Here is a 21,395-nt window from a genome sequence, read left to right as displayed (position 1 = left end):
TAAAAACAATAGAAACGATAAGTGTATAGAAATCAACCTCGGGTCCTTTTAATTGCGGCGTAAAGATCGTAAATCTAAGCGATTCCCTCCTAATCGTTGCACCCAAGACTTTGTCCGAGATATGCCCTTGTGCTAGAACAGTGTTCTCCGATTGCCTTGCAATATAGGGAGAACTGATGTGAGTTTTGTCGAGATGAGAGATCTCAGGTTTCAGAGAGAAGCTATCTCCAAAACCCTAGTTTTTCTGTAAATGAAAATCGCTAGGTCAAAAGGAGAGGGAGCCTCTCCTTTTGTTGCCTCGGTCCGCGGGTCAAGAGAGGAGGGAGTGGGCTTTCCACTTTCTCCTCATTTGACTAGTGATCCGATGATCCGACCCGTCTCGCTTAAAATGTATATGACGCGGTTTATATTATAAATCATTATCGGTTATCGGAAATTAAGGCATCAGCTAATTATACGGGTTAGCTGAAATATTAATACGTGTCCGACAAAACAAAACGATTGTATAATTATTTTTCATATATATTTAATTAAATATAAATCACGTATATTTAATTTTACGAATTAACTGGTTAATTCGCCTTAGCCCATGATATTTAATCCGTATTAAATATAATATCTCAACATCACATATTTGACTAATTACTTAGTCAAATTACTCGGACTAACTGGTTAGTCAATATTTGGCATCTACATGACAGTATTTTCATACCGTCACATCTCTCGAACGTATCCTATAGGTGTGACTTTTAGGGACCAGTTGATCACCGCCATCTGTATGACAATAACGTCAAACTTATCTAGCAAGCCAACCGTTATTGATAAACGTGGATCAACTGATAATAATACCAAAGTATGCCCTTTGATCCTTTTAGAGGTTTATAAGTCCTTGCACTAACTGTTAAGGACACCAACCCCAACACAACCCAACACTACAATCCACCCCATATTGAGACTCCCAAATCAGACCAACACACCAAAGCAAAAGCATTAATAAAGACCAATAACAAGAATGAACCCGTGTCAAACATCAGAAGAAAAAATATCCCTTAAGTCAACAAGATTAGATCAAACCTCCGACAACAGACCCAAGCCGCACACAAAACCCAACACAACAAACCCGGAAAACCCAAAACCCCAAACGACATACAAAATCCGAAAGGTGGGAACACTATAAAGCCACCCTTTACACCAACCGACTCCTCCCACGACCACCGCCACACATGCAAACAGACCAAACAAAGAAGCGACACTGACAGACACTATGGAAAAGGAAATAGGACCAATAGGTGAGGGAATGGGGGGGGATCACCATATCTGACCCAAATCACGACCCCAAAGGACAACAATGTAATAGACAGATGAGCTATACTCATCGACACAAGCAAGGCAAGACCAAGAAACCAACCCAGAGGTGGAGGAAATGGGAGGATCACCCCTGGGAGGAAACCAAAGAAACGGAGACAAGACAAGGAGACGAGGGAAGGGAAATGCAAGACCACCAAACTCCGGGGAGGGACATGCAAGACCAACAACACCCTGGAAAAGGAACAAAACCAGCAAAGAGTTGAAGACCTTGCAACGACAAACCAAAACTTTAAAAGATCGAACAAGCGAAGATCAAAAAGACAAAAAAGTGATCTGATCGTTGACGGCGTCGGAGGAAGACACCCATCCAAAGCAAGACAACTGGGGATCAATTAATTAATTGGTACATTGGGTTTAACCAAGGGATGAAGGTCCGACCTCCGGAGATGACCCAAAGCATGGCCACATCTCTGTTGGAATATGTGTCCTCCGACAATAATGCGATCACAACTGTTGATCATGATGATCACATGTTTAAATCTCATTTTAAGAATACATGTGGGATGTAATATTTTATAGTCAACTGGTCCACACATATCGGTAATGATTGGCTGACTAGAGTTTGACATTACTGTCGTGCGACGGTGGTGATCAGTTGATCCCCTTAGGTCATACCTATAGGGAAATACTCTTAATTAATTATTTAATTAATCGTATGCCGATACGAGTTAATTAAATTGCTTAAAATTGACGGATGATCTTGTGAGTAAAATTAACGTGTCTTACTGTAATTCGATTATATTAGATACGGTCTAAGTAATTAAATTGTTTTATTACTTGGATAAAATTATTGTTTACGAAACAATTGAAATAGAAATTGAATGAATAATTTATTATAAATACAAGACGTTGTAATTTATAATTTAATAAACCGTTTCGGTACAAGTAATTACGAATTACTAGTCGATTTTATAAATGACATATTTATGAGTACGTTGATTTTTAATATGTTAAAAATACATTACATTGTGACATGTCATGTAACATGTTACATGTGACAAAATTGACAAATGACAAAATAAAATGGACTACCCATTTTATTTTAAGTGTGCCGAAATAATGGAGGGAGTGTAAGATTTATATTGTGTTTTTTATCTTAAGTGGAAAACACAATGATTATATCTAACTTGTAGCCATGCAAACCTAGCTTTTGAGAAGAGCAAAAATAAAAGGCATTGGGCATGCTACCCAAGGCCATTTTTTCGGCCACCATAGGTAAAAGAAAAGAGTTTTTCTTTTCAATTTATTCATTCACCATTTTATTAAAATTTCTAGTGTAAGAAATGATATTCTCTCTATTTTTGTGAAAATCCTAGAGAAATAAAAACTCACTCATCTATTCTCTCTCAACCGAAAACAAGAGAGAACAAGTAAATATTTTGTGTCAAAAATTTAAGTAAGACTAATCCTAATATTAGATCATATTATTTTAGTCTTTAAGAGTATTCCTTGGGTATTCACTTTTGGGAGAGATTCTATACTTGAATCTTTGTTCATCCATTATTTGGAATGCTCAAGAACTAACAAGAAGGAGATCTTGTTGGTGCCCATAAAACCGAAATCACATAGTAAGGAACATGATTTCTTCTTTACTTCTATTTATGTTTGCATGCATAAGATTTGTAATTATTTTATGACTAAATAATTTCTCACATATATGAACATGTAAATTAATGAGATATAGATTTCCAACAAGTGGTATCATGAGCCATAGGTTGTTTGCATGCAAATCGGTTATTGTTTTTCCGAGTTATACGATTAACAAACAAAACTTATAAATTTGTGTTTATTATGATATATCACGAAATTTATTATGCATGTTAAAGTTTCTGGTCCTAAAATATATTTAGGATTTTTTGGTTAATTTATGGATTTTTATTGTTCATTTTATATAATAATGGCATTAAAATGTGATTTTATGATAAAAATGTCATTTTTGGACTAAAAATAGCTAAACTTCGTTTTTTCCAGTGGTATTTAGATATGTTTTCACATATATTATATATTGATGACCTGTAAATGTTCATAATTTTATGAGTTCTTATGCTCGAAATATGGATTTTTCAAGATAAAATCGAATTTAAATGGAAAAATAGGTTAATATGAGTAATATTTCGAATATGGTCATGGAAATTTAGTATGTTGTCACATGCAATTTTACAAGATGTGTGTAAAATATTTGGCTATAATGAAGTTTTTATGCATGATTTATAAATTTTTGATGAAAATTAACATAAATAGTGACTTTAGTTAGTAAAAATTGCTAAAACATACTTCATGACTAAGGAAAAACGTCACATATTGCATTTTATCACCTATTTCAGATCTAAAAGTAAAAAGTAAATAAAAATAATTTTTCTCATATTTTTATGGTTATTATTGATAAATCCGATAAACCGCAACATTGTTTTTCTCAATAAATTTCGAAATTTTAACCTATGGTTTTGAGCATTATGAGTTACATGGTATTTTTCCATAATATTCATGAGTTTAAATTTCAAATTTCGAATTTATTTGAAATATTTTTATGATTTATTTGAAGTTTATGACATAATATTGTATTTTTGAGTCCATTTATTAACAATTATAAGAAATATAAGTTAATTATTGTCATTATGTTAGTGGAGACTAATTTTGAGTCCTAAGTTGGTTAGGGTAATTAACTTGTACATAAATATGAATTTAAGTAATTATTGTGATTTTAAAATGTTAAATCACGCAAATCCGTAAAAACCGATTAATATACGATATTGGATCCTTAAAGGCGATTTAGCATAAAATCGGGCATGTTCAGACATATTATAATGCTGCATTTTATTTATGATTGTCATAATTTTATTTTAATTTTATGTAATTTTTGAATTATGTAATTTTACTTAGTATGGCCTTAGTTTTAATTGGTATTACCCGAAATGTATGGGAATATCGATTCGGTTGTAATTTATTGTGATCTCGTATCACCGTTTTGTAATTTAATAGATTTATTTTATTTTAATTACAAATGTATAATAGGAAATTATGTAATTTATTTATTCCGGAGATCCTTGAAGACGGTGCCACTCGAGAAGGCGATCCATTAAAGACGGTGTTACCTCGAAATGCGTGCCGAGACCGAAGTTCAAGGGACTAAAGGAGTTGGTTTCCGAATTTGTAATAGTTAAATTAGATTTACTATTTTAGGAAGGCCATACTAGGATTTATTTTATGCTTTGCATTTTATTTATATGTTGCATGCATCGCTAAATCCCCATAACTAAAACATGCATTGTCATTTTTTATCGAGTATATCGACCGTGTGAATTAAAATTATCGTAGTTCACCGCTTTAATTCACTTAAAACGTGATAGATAATAAATTGACATGATCTCTCGCTAAAATAAACAATTGAGATTTTGCCTTACCAAAAAGTAGAAACCATGAAAACCTATTTCGCGAGGGAGTGCACTCGGCCACCCCGGGGTACAAACCTTGTTACGTAGGGGAAGTGAGTGATAAATGTCTATCCACCGAATTCATGTTGATGAGGGTTTCATCGGCTACCCCGTGCCCAAGTTAATGTGAATTTGGATCATGGACACATTTATTTGAAATTTGGATTGACCACAACGAAAGTATTCGTGACCGTAGTCGCATGTGTTCTGGGCTATAGATAAATATTAGAGTAATTTTATCGACCAAGAGTTCTAAAAGTAGAATCGATTAAAGAGTTAATCCACCGAGTTATATTGATAAGGGTTTCATCGGCTACCCCGTGCCCAAGTTAATATAAATTTGGGTCTTGGAATCATTTATCATAGTTGGGTAGAGGTCACTATGTAAATGCTTTACTTGTTATTTACAAGTATTAATAAAACGATAGATGTTGTGTAATACCCCGTATTTTGATTATATTTTATATTTTATAAGTTATATTGATTAGTTATATTTATTAATTATAATAATTGCGGATTATGTTGTTAGACGGAAATAATTAATAAGTTAATAGAATAATGAATCGGGATGACAATCGAGTAATAACAATATATGATAATTCATAGAACGGTAATAATAATACTTGATAAATATGTTATAATAATAATAATGATACTAGTAATACTAATAATAATGATAATTGTATTTCATAATTATAATAGTAATAAGGTAATTTAGAATAGTTTCCTAATTAGTGTCTTACACATCCTAAACCTAGCTATAAATACAAAGAAATCTGGAAAATAATTTATTAAAGAAGAAGGAAGAGATATAAAAGAAATAAGGAGAGAATTAAAGAGCAATTAGCGATAAAAGGTAAACCGTCTTAAACTCAATTGTTTTGTTTTAATGCTTTTACATGGACTTTAACACCACCGTATACCACCGTATGAACAACCATGAAGTCGTGACTCTGACCCTAGGCTAGCACTGGACCACCGTGACTCCGTCTAACCCTCCTTTGACTGTCTTTGACCTGACGTCGGTGGTTATTGGGGCGTCTGAAGGTGGCGGGTTTGGGCTGTAGCCGGTTGAAGCAGGGGAATCGAACCCTTATTTTGACCCACCAGTTGGACTCAACTTGACCTGGGTATGGTGGGATTGTGACCTGGGTGGTTGGTCGACCAAGGTGAGTGGTAGAGGGAGGCCGTAGGTGGTGGTTGGTGACGGTGGTGGCGGTAAACAGGGGAAAAGCAGGGGGAGCGTGTTGTTTGCGCGTGACCGTCTTAAGACGAGCACCGTAGTCGGGTTTCTGACCATGAGTAAGGTTTCAAGGTACCGTTGGAACCTACATAGATCAGGAGTGGCAGTGGTGGTGGCCATTGGGGGTGAGAATGGTTGTAGTGATCGTGGTGTTGGGTTTAAGACGGGGTGGTTGAGAGTTGTCGTTGTTGATGTTTGTTATTGTTGTGAGTCGTGGGCGGTAAGAACGACAGTATGGTGGCCGTGACTGGGTTTTTGGTGTTTATGGGTAAGGTAGGGTCTAGGCCTGGTGGCGGTAGTAGTGGCGGATGTTGGTGGTGGTTGTTTCTGGGTTTTGTTGATTGAGTTGTGTTTAAGGTGGTGTAGTTATCGTTTGTTGCTCGGGTCTAGTTGGGCGTGGCGGAGTGCTGCTGGTCAGTAGGTAGGTGGGCACGGGGTGGTCGTCTAGAAGGGCTAAATAGGAGTTGGGTGGCGTATGGTAGCAGTGTGGTTGTTTGATGCACGGTCGTTGTGTGAGAGACGAGTTGGAGCTTGGTGTATATTGTGGCATGCTTTGGTTTGTACGGGAGTTGGGGACAAGATTTAAAATTGGTGTAAGTGGGTAATTAGATTATGTAGGTTAGTTATATTAAGTACATTAGTCATAGTTATTTAATTAGTTGGTTAATTTAGTTATTGATTTATAAATAGTTTAATTATGTTATATAATTAATTAATTAGTAATTATAATTGCTAGGTGACGGTTTAATTGAAGAGAGCTACTAGTTGGTTAGCTCGGATTGCGTAAGTGGATATTGCTTGTCAGGTAGGATAACTACTCAACTCGTTTTCTTTTGTGGATTGAATGGATGCGTAAATTATTATTGTTTTATTGGATTGGATTATTCATATTGGCATACTATTTTATCGGTTATCCTCGGTCTTGGACTGAGACGACATTTGTGTTTATATTGTGGGACATAATATTGTTATGAGATTATCCTCAGTCTCGGACTGGGATGACAATGAGTTATCAGATATCCTCAGTCTCGGACTGGGACGACATATGTGGTTATCCCCGGGCCAGGAGTTGGCAGGACGACTGTGACACCCCTCGTTGAGGTAACTAAATGTGACTAGTAAATCGTGGCGGAAACACGAGATTTTTAAAACTTTTAAGACTTCTAGTGAAGTCCAACGCGAGGTATCACCAATACGATAAACAAGTCTAGATAGTTAAGTTTAAGTTTACAACACAAGTCTATTTATTGGGGAAAAGATATCCCACGAATTAACATAAGTTCAAGAGTAGGTGAGTCTATTATGTGATAACTAATAAGGTCCAAGGTAAGAACTCGCTAGCTCACACGGTCTTGCCCACTTAAGCTTCATCACCAACCTGTCATTCATAATAAATATGAAAGCCACAGTCAGTGGGGAGTAACTCAGGGTTCTCCCAGCCACAATATGTCAAAATACAAGTAATTAAGAATTTAATTAGATGAACAAGCATGGGAGTAAAATACTTACGGTGACGAGAGGATCATGATTAGTATACAAAATGCAATAAGAGTAGTTACGCATAAATGAGAGAAGAATTATTAGATCAAACTGTCACACATCAACCCGACTCACATGTAAGACAATTTACAAAGTATAGACTCAAACAAGACAACCCTCTAGACTCCAACCTCTTGGTAGGACGACGATCATAATACGGTCCTAGTCTAAACCTGGCCAGACTCTCGGGATGGACGACACCCGATTCGACAAACGATACCAAATCGTATCCAAGACTCGAAATATGGTGCACCTAACCGTGCCCGAAACTCGAGTAACCTCAAGCGGAACCTTGTCACCTAACCGTGACCCCCGGTCCGAAAAAGGCGGAAGGAAAAGTAGCCCAACTCGGAGACAATGGCACCTAACCGTGACCCAATGTCCGAGGGCAAATAAATAGGGAAAGTCGAGTAGTCTCACAATGTAAAACGTCACATTCGGGTCCGAATAAGAACCATAACCATTATGCATGATCATAACATTAATGAGTCTTAAAATAACCAATTATCGATAGGAAAGAAGATGCATGCATAGCCCAATCATTATTAGAAGTCGCAAGTGAAATAAAACAAACAGGGGACTCCCAGCCGGGGGGTGCACCGGCCGCCGGGCCACCGGCTGGGACAACATGCCAAAGTCAAAATTTAAATAAAACTTACAGTGTACTCCCAGCCGGTCAGTAGACCGGCCGCCGGTCACCCGGCTGGGACTACAGCCAAATTTCAAGAAAACTCATAAAACCTTTAGTGCACTCCCAGCCGGTCACCCGGCTGCCGGTCACCCGGCTGGGAACACAGCCAAGTTTCCAAAAACACAAAAAAAAGCCTTCAGTGTACTCCCAGCCGGTCACCCGGCTGCCGGTCACCCGGCTGGGAATACATACATACTAAAATTGTCCAAAACTTACAGGAAACTCCCAGCCGGTCGGAGATCAAGAGACCGCCACACCACCCTACTGGGACTACAGCCTTTCTAAAATATGCTCAAAATTTACAGGGATCTCCCAGCCGGTCAGTAGACCGGCCGCCGGTCACCCGGCTGGGACTACAAACACGCGAATTCCAAGCAACACATTTCCAAACCATTTGAAACCAACAAAAATCGTTTCTCATCAATTGTTTACGTATCCTAGCATGATTCTAACTCGGAAAAACAACATATTTGAGCATGTGAATGGGTAATTTCGGATTCAAGAGATGTAGCATGAGATTTTCATCCTAACATGTGAGAATTGCAAACAAGCATGATATTCAACATCCAAATTAGCACCAATCATGAAAGATACAACTTTTAACATTCATATGAGATTATAACTACATAAAACCACACAATTCTAACATAAAAGTCGAGTAACCCATCACCGTTACCTTTTTGCACTTCAATCTTCTAAAGACTCGTCAATGATGTAGCTATCCTCCTCCGGGTTGTCCAAGTTCTCCCTTAGAAAGAAAGGAAATGAGAAAAGGAAGAGAATGGCGCGAAAAGGAACGAGATTGGTGAAGAATTGAGTGAGATATGGTGGTTTTAGGGTTAGTAAGGGAAGGTTCAACAATGGTGGGGTGGTTGTTGGGAAATTTCAGAAATTACAAGTGAGGGAGATGAAGTTGTGAGGGTTTAGTTGAGGTTTTGTGTAGAGAAAAGAGGGGAAAAAGGCCCATGAGTCAAGTTAAGCCCAATAACTCAAAATGAGTCGGTATCCACTAGAATTTTCGTCCCAAGTCTACTATAACTCGAGTCGGAGAATAATATTATTAAAATCTACACTATTATTACCGTTACATGGCTACGGCTATATTTTATGAAAATAAGCCTTAAATAATAACTATTTAATAAAAATCGCTTAAAAGTTTATTTGAAAATATAAGGAAAGCGCGGGGTGTTACAATCATCCCACCTTTTAAAAAGTTTCGCCCTCGAAACTTGAAACGAAAAGGCATTACCTTAAGAAAACAAACTAGGGTACTTGACACGCATGGAAGCTTCTGGCTCCCAAGTCTCTTCTTCTACATCACCACACTTCCACAAAACCTTCACCGAGGGCACCACTTTGCTCCTTAGCTTCTTCTCCTTCTTATCCAAAATACGAATCGGTCTCTCCTCGAAAGAAAGACTAGGCTCAAGCTCGGGAATCTCATTTTGCAACACATGACTAGGGTCGCTAATGTATTTCCTAAGTTGAGAAACATGAAAGACATCATGAACTTTACCCAAACTCGGGGGCAAATCCAACTTATAAGCCACGGTACCAATCCTCTTGATCACTTCATAAGGTCCAATGTACTTTGGACTCAACTTCCCTTTGACTCCAAATCTCTTTACTCCTTTCATCGGGGACACCTTCAAGAACACTTTATCTCCAACTTCAAATTCCAAGGGTCGACGGCGAACATCGGCATAGGATTTCTGTCGATCTTGGGCGGCTTTCATTCTTTCACGGATGAGCTTCACTTGATCAATCGTCTCGGCTAACTTGTCGGGTCCTAGATCACGAACATCACTTGCTTGGTCCCAACAAATTGGACTACGGCATTTCCTTCCATAAAGGGCTTCATAAGGGGCCATCTTGATAGAAGCATGATAACTATTGTTGTAAGAAAATTCCACCAAAGGTAAGCTCTTCTCCCAACTAGAATGAAAATCAAGGGCACAAGCACGCAACAAGTCTTCTAGAGTTTGAATTGTCCTCTCGGATTGTCCATCGGTAGCGGCATGAAAAGCGGTACTCATCAACAACTTACTACCCATAGCATCTTGCAAAGCTTTCCAAAATCTTGAACAAAACCTCGGGTCACGATCCGAAACGATCTCCTTAGGAACACCATGGTAGCGAACGATCTCATCAACATAAGCACTAGCAAGACGGTCTAAACTCCAAGTCTCTTTGATAGGAATGAACCTAGCACACTTGGTCAACCTATCCACAACAACCCATACGGCATCCTTTCCACCAACGGTCTTAGGCAAAGCCATCACAAAATCCATGGAAATGGACTCCCACTTCCATAAAGGAACATCCAACGGTTGTAGCAAACCACCGGGTCTCTTATGCTCAATCTTCACTTGTTGACAAGTAAGACATCTTCCAACGTATGACACAATGTCATTCTTCATGTTAGGCCACCAAAACTGAAGCTTCAAATCTTTATACATCTTGTCTCCTCCGGGGTGAATCGAATAAGGGGATAGATGAGCTTCATCTAGAACTCTCTTCCTCAAGTCAACGGCATCGGGCACATACATGCGTCCTCGGTAACGAAGGTAACCTCTAGCATCAATCTCACAATCCTTTGCTTTCCCTTCAAGAAGCTTGGCTTGAAAACTTTTAAAGGTAGCATCGTCCATAAGGCTATCTAGAATCTCACGGTGAAGAACGGGCTCGGCAACCATAGCACCAAGATAATCAAAACCACTCTCTACAAGTTGCAAACCTAATTTACGAAACTCGGCACAAAGGTCATCGGGGAGCACACGAATAACACTCAAGGAATGAGTAGACTTCCTACTAAGGGCATCGGCAACCACATTTGCCTTTCCTTCATGATACAACAACTCCATGTCGTAATCATTCACCAATTCCAACCATCGTCGTTGTCTCATATTCAAATCCTTTTGGGTGAAGATGTACCTCAAACTCTTATGGTCGGAGTAGATACGACAATGGACTCCAATGAGGTAGTGTCTCCACATCTTCAAAGCATGAACAATGGCGGCTAACTCCAAATCATGAGTGGGATAGTTCACCTCATGAACTCTCAATTGTCGCGAAGCATAGGCAACAACTCTTCTATTTTGCATAAGAACACAACCCAAACCCATCTTAGAAGCATCACAAAACACATCAAAATCAACTCCATCCTCGGGCAAGGTCAACACGGGGGCGGTAGTCAACCTCTTCTTCAACTCTTGGAATGCACCTTCACAAGCTTCGGTCCACACAAACTTGGTCTCTTTCTTCAAAAGTTGAGTCATCGGTCTAGCAAGCTTGGAAAAATCTTTCACAAAGCGACGGTAGTAACCCGCCAAACCCAAGAAACTACGGATCTCACCAACATCGGTTGGACTCTTCCACTCAATCACGGCTTCAATCTTTGAAGGGTCTACCATGACACCATCCTTAGATATCACATGGCCTAGGAAAGACACCTTAGACAACCAAAATTCACATTTGGAGAATTTGGCAAACCACTTTTGACGACGGAGGATTCCCAAAATGATACGGAGGTGATCGGCATGCTCTTCTTCGGACTTGGAAAAGATGAGGATATCGTCGATGAAGACCACAACACACTTGTCTAAGAACTCACTGAAAGTCCGGTTCATTTGGTCCATGAAGATAGAAGGGGCATTGGTTAAACCAAAGGGCATCACCTTAAACTCGAAATGTCCATATCTCGTGCTAAAGGCGGTCTTAGGGATATCGGACTCACGAACGGGGATTTGGTGATAACCGGATCTCAAATCAATCTTGGAGAAGGTAGAAGCACCTTTGAGTTGATCAAACAAATCTTCAATTCTTGGTAGAGGATACTTGTTCTTGATGGTAACACGGTTAAGCTCACGATAGTCAATGCAAAGTCTCATGGATCCATCTTTCTTCTTCACAAAGAGAACTGGAGCACCCCAAGGCGAGGCACTAGGTCTAATGAATCCTTTCTCAATCATCTCATCAAGTTGCTTTCTCAACTCCTTCAACTCGGTTGGCGCCATACGGTACGGGGCTTTAGCAATCGGTCCGGTTCCGGGTACAAGGTCGATAGAAAACTCAACATCACGCTCGGGAGGAATTCCGGGCAATTCTTCGGGAAAGACATCGGGGAACTCACAAACCACGGGCACTTCTTCGATCTTTGGTAAGGAAGGGGAGGTAGAAGTCACCACACAAAGAAAGATTTGGTAACCTTTCCTCCTCATACTCATCAACTTCAAAGCGGAAATCAACTTCACACCTTCTTGGGAACGGACTCCTCTATAGGACACACGAGTGCCTAACGGACACTTGAGGCGAATCTTTTGGTCTCTACACTCGAATCTTGCATCATACTTTGACAACCAATCCATACCCAAAATTACATCGAATTCCTCAAGGGGAAAACGAAGTAGGTTAGCGGGGAATAAGGTTCCCGAAATAGAGATAGGAATGTCGGAGAAAGTGAGGGAACAAGAGAACATCTCTCCGGAAGGTAAGGATATAGAAGTTTCCTCACTAGGAATAGGTTCAATGGCTAGCTTTTCGGAGAATTTGGAAGATATAAAAGATAAAGATGCGCCGGTATCAAATAAAATGAGGCAAGGTTGATCAAAAATTGAGAACATACCCGTAATGATATCGGGATGAGCGGCGGCTTCGGCTCGACTCATGACAAAGATGGTTCCTCTTGGCCTAGCATTTGGAGTAGGGGCATTCTTCTTCTCGGGGCAATCGGCAACACGATGTCCGGGCTTCTTACAATGAAAGCAAGTCAAGGGCTTGCCATAGCATCCAACTCCGGGGTGTAGAGCTTGTCTACAATGGTAGCACTTACGGTCCTTCTCAAGTTCATTGGTTGGTGGGGGGGCTTGTCCTCTAGGTTCTTGAACTCTTGGTCCTTGTCCTCCATGGTCTTGCATCCTTGGTACAAACCTCCTCTTGTTGGCATAGTTTGGAGTAGAAGGCACAAATGGTCTCTTGCCATGAAAGTTAGGACGGTAAGAATGAGAAGAGGAGTGGATTTTGGAATCTTCTTCAATGGCCTTCAAAGAGCTTTCGGCCCAAATGGCATCATCATAAACTTCCACAAAGGTAGTGGAGCTTCTTCTCACCATGCTTTCCACCTTAGGATTCAACTTGTTCTTGTAGAAGTAGACACGATCCTCTTCATCTTTCACGAACTTGGAGGCATAATGAGCAAGTTCATTAAACTTGTCGGTGTAGGCTTGAATTGATAGCTTCCCTTGCTTGAATTCCATGAATTCCTTCAATCTTTGTTGTTTGAGCTCCTTAGGGTAGAAGCGAGTCTCCACAAGTGACTTGAAGCGGCTCCAATCAAAGTTGGGGTCTTGAGTAGCGGTAGGACCGGTCAAAGTCCACCACCTATCGGCTTCCTTCACAAGAAAGTGAGATGCTAATCTCACCTTGTCCTCCTCTCGGGCATCAAAGAGAGAGAAGTTCTTCTCCATATCACGAAACCACTCCGAGAGAGCAACGGGATCCACTTCACCACCATAGGTCTTAGCCTTGTTCCTTGCTAGTTGACTTGCAATCCAAGCATAACTTCCTTGACGGTTAGCTTCGGGTGCAAGGGGAGCGGGTTGAGCATTTTGTTGATTAGCAAGTACTTGAGTGAGGGCTTGCATGATAGCATTTTCCACTTGGGTTGGTCGTGCCATCTTGCACAAGAGCAAACAAGTTAGAACCTAACACAAAACATACACAAAAAGGCTACCAACTTAGGTCCTTAATTCTACCCATCTCTCATTCATTATTCAAGGTCAAGTGAGAATTTTAAGTTGGGGTACACGTGTGTGCGTCGGGAGCAATATATGCTCGATACCAATCGTGACACCCCTCGTTGAGGTAACTAAATGTGACTAGTAAATCGTGGCGGAAACACGAGATTTTTAAAACTTTTAAGACTTCTAGTGAAGTCCAACGCGAGGTATCACCAATACGATAAACAAGTCTAGATAGTTAAGTTTAAGTTTACAACACAAGTCTATTTATTGGGGAAAAGATATCCCACGAATTAACATAAGTTCAAGAGTAGGTGAGTCTATTATGTGATAACTAATAAGGTCCAAGGTAAGAACTCGCTAGCTCACACGGTCTTGCCCACTTAAGCTTCATCACCAACCCGTCATTCATAATAAATATGAAAGCCACAATCGGTGGGAAGTAACTCGGGGTTCTCCCACCACAATATGTCAAAATACAAGTAATTAAGAATTTAATTAGATGAACAAGCATGGGAGTAAAATACTTACGGTGACGAGAGGATCATGATTAGTATACAAAATGCAATAAGAGTAGTTACGCATAAATGAGAGAAGAATTATTAGATCAAACTGTCACACATCAACCCGACTCACATGTAAGACAATTTACAAAGTATAGACTCAAACAAGACAACCCTCTAGACTCCAACCTCTTGGTAGGACGACGATCATAATACGGTCCTAGTCTAAACCTGGCCAGACTCTCGGGATGGACGACACCCGATTCGACAAACGATACCAAATCGTATCCAAGACTCGAAATATGGTGCACCTAACCGTGCCCGAAACTCGAGTAACCTCAAGCGGAACCTTGTCACCTAACCGTGACCCCCGGTCCGAAAAAGGCGGAAGGAAAAGTAGCCCAACTCGGAGACAATGGCACCTAACCGTGACCCAATGTCCGAGGGCAAATAAATAGGGAAAGTCGAGTAGTCTCACAATGTAAAACGTCACATTCGGGTCCGAATAAGAACCATAACCATTATGCATGATCATAACATTAATGAGTCTTAAAATAACCAATTATCGATAGGAAAGAAGATGCATGCATAGCCCAATCATTATTAGAAGTCGCAAGTGAAATAAAACAAACAGGGGACTCCCAGCCGGGGGGGTGCACCGGCCGCCGGGCCACCGGCTGGGACAACATGCCAAGTCAAAATTTAAATAAAACTTACAGTGTACTCCCAGCCGGTCAGTAGACCGGCCGCCGGTCACCCGGCTGGGACTACAGCCAAATTTCAAGAAAACTCATAAAACCTTTAGTGCACTCCCAGCCGGTCACCCGGCTGGGAACACAGCCAAGTTTCCAAAAACACAAAAAAAAGCCTTCAGTGTACTCCCAGCCGGTCACCCGGCTGCCGGTCACCCGGCTGGGAATACATACATACTAAAATTGTCCAAAACTTACAGGAAACTCCCAGCCGGTCAGTAGACCGGCCGCCGGTCACCCGGCTGGGACTACAGCCTTTCTAAAATATGCTCAAAATTTACAGGGATCTCCCAAATGGTCCAAGAGACCGCCGCCGGTCACCCCTACTGGGACTACAAACACGCGAATTCCAAGCAACACATTTCCAAACCATTTGAAACCAACAAAAATCGTTTCTCATCAATTGTTTACGTATCCTAGCATGATTCTAACTCGGAAAAACAACATATTTGAGCATGTGAATGGGTAATTTCGGATTCAAGAGATGTAGCATGAGATTTTCATCCTAACATGTGAGAATTGCAAACAAGCATGATATTCAACATCCAAATTAGCACCAATCATGAAAGATACAACTTTTAACATTCATATGAGATTATAACTACATAAAACCACACAATTCTAACATAAAAGTCGAGTAACCCATCACCGTTACCTTTTTGCACTTCAATCTTCTAAAGACTCGTCAATGATGTAGCTATCCTCCTCCGGGTTGTCCAAGTTCTCCCTTAGAAAGAAAGGAAATGAGAAAAGGAAGAGAATGGCGCGAAAAGGAACGAGATTGGTGAAGAATTGAGTGAGATATGGTGGTTTTAGGGTTAGTAAGGGAAGGTTCAACAATGGTGGGGTGGTTGTTGGGAAATTTCAGAAATTACAAGTGAGGGAGATGAAGTTGTGAGGGTTTAGTTGAGGTTTTGTGTAGAGAAAAGAGGGGAAAAAGGCCCATGAGTCAAGTTAAGCCCAATAACTCAAAATGAGTCGGTATCCACTAGAATTTTCGTCCCAAGTCTACTATAACTCGAGTCGGAGAATAATATTATTAAAATCTACACTATTATTACCGTTACATGGCTACGGCTATATTTTATGAAAATAAGCCTTAAATAATAACTATTTAATAAAAATCGCTTAAAAGTTTATTTGAAAATATAAGGAAAGCGCGGGGTGTTACAACGACGGTGTGGTGGAGCCTCGGTCAGGGACTGGGACGACTAGGGTGAAAATGATGGAGAATTATTGGTGGTGGTATTTCTTCCACGTGTTTACATATGTTAAGTTTGTATATTTAATGTTGTGTGATTATCCTACTCAACCTTGTGGTTGACAGTGTATTCGTGAACACCTGTGATGAACCATAATAGGGAGCAGATTTGGACAGGTACTAAAGATTAGCTGGCTTGGGAGCATTGAGATGTGAGCTGGATTTGGACCATAGTTGCTGTCTAGATCACTTAGTTGACTTATACAACTTTATTTATGTAATTTTTGCTGGGTAGTATATTGTAATGTTAAGGTTTAAATTTAATCGGTTGACAATGTAATAAAACCATTATTTCAAATAAAGTTACTAAAGTACTTTGGTTTGTTTTAATTTGTATCATTTACCTCGGGCAACCGAGATGGTAACAGTCCTATTTATTGGGAATGCCTTGCTAAAGGCTCCTAAATAAATGGGGGTGTTACAAAGTGGTATCAGAGCAAAACGATCCTCAGGCCTAACCAATGAATTTAATAAATGAACTTAGGATGTGTCTAATAAAATGAACCCGGGTAGAAACTGTTTGGAGCCCCTTTAGGTTTAGGATGAGAAGGTACCCTCACTCCGAACCCCGGCCCTTTCAGTTTTGAACCGGTTACCTTGAGAGATAATGAAGAGTGGGGTAAATTAAAATGAATTTTGTTTATTTTCTTAGGAGTAATTGTTGGCTTGGATGTGCATTATTTTCGTTGATGACCAAGGTTACGGGACGTAACCTTGATTTTTTTTTTTAGAAGAGTAGGATGGATGATATAAGGATTTGATGTTGAATTGTCTTTATCATGAGCATAAAAGTAATTTTCGAATTGGTATTGATTATTTGATTGGATGATTGTAGTAGTATCATGTCTAGCGATATGCGGTTATGTGAATCCCGAAACCATGCTATTTACAAATTAAGAAATAATTAAACTTGTGAAATGAATCACTACTACAATTTAAGGCTACGAGAACGCCTCTAAGAGAACGGTTGATAGCGGAACCGGTCTCTTTCTTATTTTTAGCTTGGCGCGCTCATAAATTTACAAAGATAACGGTTGTTTGTTCCAACCGTGCTTGTAAATTTACAAAGAGAACGGTTAGATTTGACCAACCGTCTTAAAAGAAATAAGAGACCGGTTGATATTTAGAACCGTTCTCCTTGAAAAACAAAGAGCACGGTCTCTCTTTATCACCGTTCTATTTGTTCATTTGAAAATCCTAAATAATACGAACTTCCCGTTTACACTTCTCCGCACATACAACTTCTATTGCTTTCTTTCAAACACCAACAATCATCGCTTTTGCCCCTTGTCCGTGGTCGCTCGCATTCCTACGTTGCCTCCTGCCGCCGTTAGGTCTCTATCCCGCCGCCACCTTTCTTCCTTTTTACAAGGTTTGGTTTGATTTAATTTTTAGTGTTAATTGTTTTTGTTTGAGGTTTAAATTAGTCTTATATACATGAATTACACTTATTATGTTGCTAAAATGTTGGGTAATTGATTATTTGATGTTAAAATTGAGATTAAGTAAGTTAGGGTTTGTATTATTTGGGGATTTTTGTTATTTGGGCAAAAATATAATGAATTATGTGCTAGGTGCAAATCGATTATCATTTGATGCTCCCCCAGCTGTTCAGCGACATAGGATATTTGATTCTATCAAAATGATCAGGATGTACCATAGGAACTAGGAAGTCAGTTTTGTCGAATAATGTTGGGACTCCTGGTACAATTTATCACCATCAAATGCTTCAATTTGTATGACAAAATGTGTAAAGATTGCAAAGTGTTTGAATTTTCCACATACAACCGTTCCAAGAGGTGGCACTGCAACAATATAAATTCTAAAGTTTCTGCAGTTATATCAACATGTGAAAGATGAAGCTATTTTAAGATTTAAAATGCCATTATCCCGAGGATGCTTTAATATGTCAATTCCTAAGGTTATAATCATATGAAGGTGGAGCCCTTCCACTCTTTTTGAGAAGGCAAACCTAACCCATTTATCAATTTGGCTTGGATCGACGATCCAGTAATTCAAAAAAACTCCAAATTTGCTACTTGGGTTACCCAGTATATGTATTCATGTTCCTAGAAAGCGGTTCATGTCTTTTAATTATAGATAGTTTGGAATGTCAATTGCATGTTGTGAGAAGAAGAGTGAATTAAAGCTGACATAAGTTGCATGTTGTTGTGTTCAAACTGTATGCAGAAAATTGGAGGTAGTATACATGTGCCAAATCACCAAAATGCATCATTTGAGAGGTTAATAGGTTACTCTTCACAAGGTTATTCTGCTACTCATTTTCAGGTAATTAATCTACCATCTAAATCTGATTAATATTTACTTGTGCAACGAATTTAACAATATATTTGTACTACAACTTGTGACCTAGATGGGTTTGCTTCATTTATTAAAATAGTTATAAGTAGTGCGTGTCTATAACATACTTCCTCCGATTCATTTGGTTCTTTTCATTTTTACTATCCAGTTGAATCGGGTGGAGTATAATTTTCCAGTTAATATACGTATATATTTTCTTATGAATTTTGATTTTGTTTTTCATACTATATATAATATATATACCCACATGTAATATTTTATTCCCTCGATTTATTTATGGTTTAATAAGGCGGCATTAGGACAATGATGAGATTGTGTACTCTTTATGGGATTAGAAGTTAGAACAACATGCTGGGGCCAGACAGATTGAAGGCCAACTGTCAACTGAGAGTTTGGAGATATGTTGATAAATCATGCAGTGCATTGTACAATGTAACAAATAAAGAAGACCACAGGCTTATTTTCTTTAATGTAACAAAGATTGAAGCTTTCAATCTGTCGACCTATCAAAGATGCAATTAACAAATTTCTTCTTCTCGTAGAATAAAAGGTATGCTCGAAAAGCAGACATTCAAATGTGCTAGGTGCAAAAATATAATGAATTATATAGTTCGAAATTTCTGTTCTACAACTATTGTGTGCTAACAACGAATGCAACAATTTTTAAAGTGTTGTGAAATCGATTGGAAAAAATTACCAGCCTGGCACAGGCTGCGTAATTAAACCTTCTCATCCTCTTGTTTTTGTTATTTCTATATTTATGTGTGTGACAGTTCTGATTCCGCCTAAATTTTTAGCTAACTAATTTTGAGAAGATGTTTGATGATGAAAAAAGAACATTTGAAGGTCATTCTGCCACAAATCTTCAAAATGATCCTCTCCCACGTCGCTTCAGAGAAGCTGTTTGGGTATGTTAGATTCAGTTATGTTGCCTTTATAACGGATGACTTGAATCAGCTTGGCTTGTAGAGTGTTCATCATGCAGATCCTGGCGGAGAGCAAGAAGAATTCAAGATGGTTGTATCACAGAAATTGGTATTTTAATTTTTTTTTTCCCAATAACCGGAAAGGTGGTCACTGATTTGTCGGAGCCAGTTCGCAGGTTCGTACTCAATCTTATATTTTGATCAATTTGGTTTAGAAGCAAACAATTATTTTTCTATATAGGCCAGCTTAGTGTTCTGTAGTCGAGAAACAATATGGTTACAGATCTTCTAGAAAAGATGAAATGGGTTCTATTTCACACGAGAAAAATGAGTTAACGACACCTTCTTACAAACTCGCAATCTATTTAGAGATGTTATCTTTTCTATTGCTAATCAATCTTCTTACTATGTTCAATATGGCAGCATGGATTGCAAGCATGTGTATGAAAAAGAAGCAATTATGCACCATATTTGGCACACCACTAAATCTAACAATTGCCTTGTTCAAGGTATTTCACCATCAATTCTATATTTGTATGATTTGCCGATTCAGTTCATGTTTGTTTTTATCTTCATGTATTTCTCTTCCTTTCAGATTGCAAAATAGCCTTGTGTGCTTCAAGAGTGGTTTGTGATGCCTTGTTACATGTCGAAATAGAGCCAAATGCGTCCACAAAACAAACAAACTCAGACTCGCGGTGGTCCTTTCAAAGACTTGACTACTTTTAGTGACAATGATTCATCTTATTCGTAGTAGGTTGTACGTTACTTCCATTATCATTCAGACTTGGTATGAAACGACAATTAGTTCGATTAGTTTTTATTTTAGTTATTACCATTGTATTTATTTTACTTTATCTGCACCATTTATTTTACCGTCCTAATGGTTCAAATTAAATCGGAAGGTTTTTGTGTAAAAATTGCTGAAGTTTCTGAATTGTAACAGGTTTAATTTTTATGAGCTATACGATTCAATCATGTAGGGTTATGATAAAAATGTAAATATTTTTAAAAAAAAAAAAAAAATTAACAACCAGGACGGTTAGTACCATTACGACTGTTCTCTTTGAAAAGGTAGATCTAAGGCGCCAAAAAAGCTAAAATTCTAACAAAGAGAACGGCCTTATCAAAGAGACCGGTTCTTATATACAACCGTTCTGTGTGATATATCAAAGAGAACGGTTGTGGAGCTAGACCGTTCTGATTGTTGTTACAAAGAGACCGGGTTGACTTGATTTCAACCGTTCTCTTAGATCAAAGAGAACGCTTGGCCACAGGACGGTTCAAAGTACCTATAAGAACGGTTAGAGACCGTTCTCTTTGATCATTTTTGTAGTAGTGAATGCATTAGAATAGATGCTAGTTGTGTGTGAAGTAGGACGACTAAGTTGTGTTACTACAAGTATAGGAGGGTGTTAATAAGGATTTATGATCTAGTAAAAAGCAATGTAGAAGCTGGGCCTTATTTGTCAAATTTTACTCCTATTTGACTTAGATGCCATCTGACCTCTGTTTATCATATAAGGTCGATATTTTTATGAGTGATAACCTAGTGAGTTAGCTTTCCAATGTCGTTTGTCTCATGTTTAAAAGTTTTACGGTTTGGGAGAAATAAATATTT

General features: G+C 38.9%; 1 long non-coding RNA gene across 2 annotated transcripts; it reads left to right on the top strand.

The window, feature by feature from the left end:
- Positions 1-19,875: 19,875 nt before the first annotated feature.
- On the top strand, positions 19,876-20,678 carry LOC141614888 (uncharacterized). 2 transcript variants are annotated; one of them, XR_012529443.1, is made up of 3 exons: positions 19,876-19,950; positions 20,198-20,283; positions 20,370-20,678. It is a non-coding gene; the product is annotated as an uncharacterized LOC141614888 (long non-coding RNA). The 2 variants fall into 2 exon arrangements; XR_012529442.1 differs by lacking the exon at positions 19,876-19,950 and having other exon boundaries at positions 19,958-20,283.
- The last annotated feature ends 717 nt before the right edge of the window (positions 20,679-21,395 follow it).

The sequence above is a fragment of the Silene latifolia genome, chromosome 11 (genome assembly GCF_048544455.1).
Source record: "Silene latifolia isolate original U9 population chromosome 11, ASM4854445v1, whole genome shotgun sequence".
Classification (NCBI taxonomy): Eukaryota; Viridiplantae; Streptophyta; class Magnoliopsida; order Caryophyllales; family Caryophyllaceae; genus Silene; species Silene latifolia.
The sequence above is the reverse complement of the archived record's forward strand: the minus strand, read 5'-3'. Positions and strand labels throughout refer to the sequence as shown.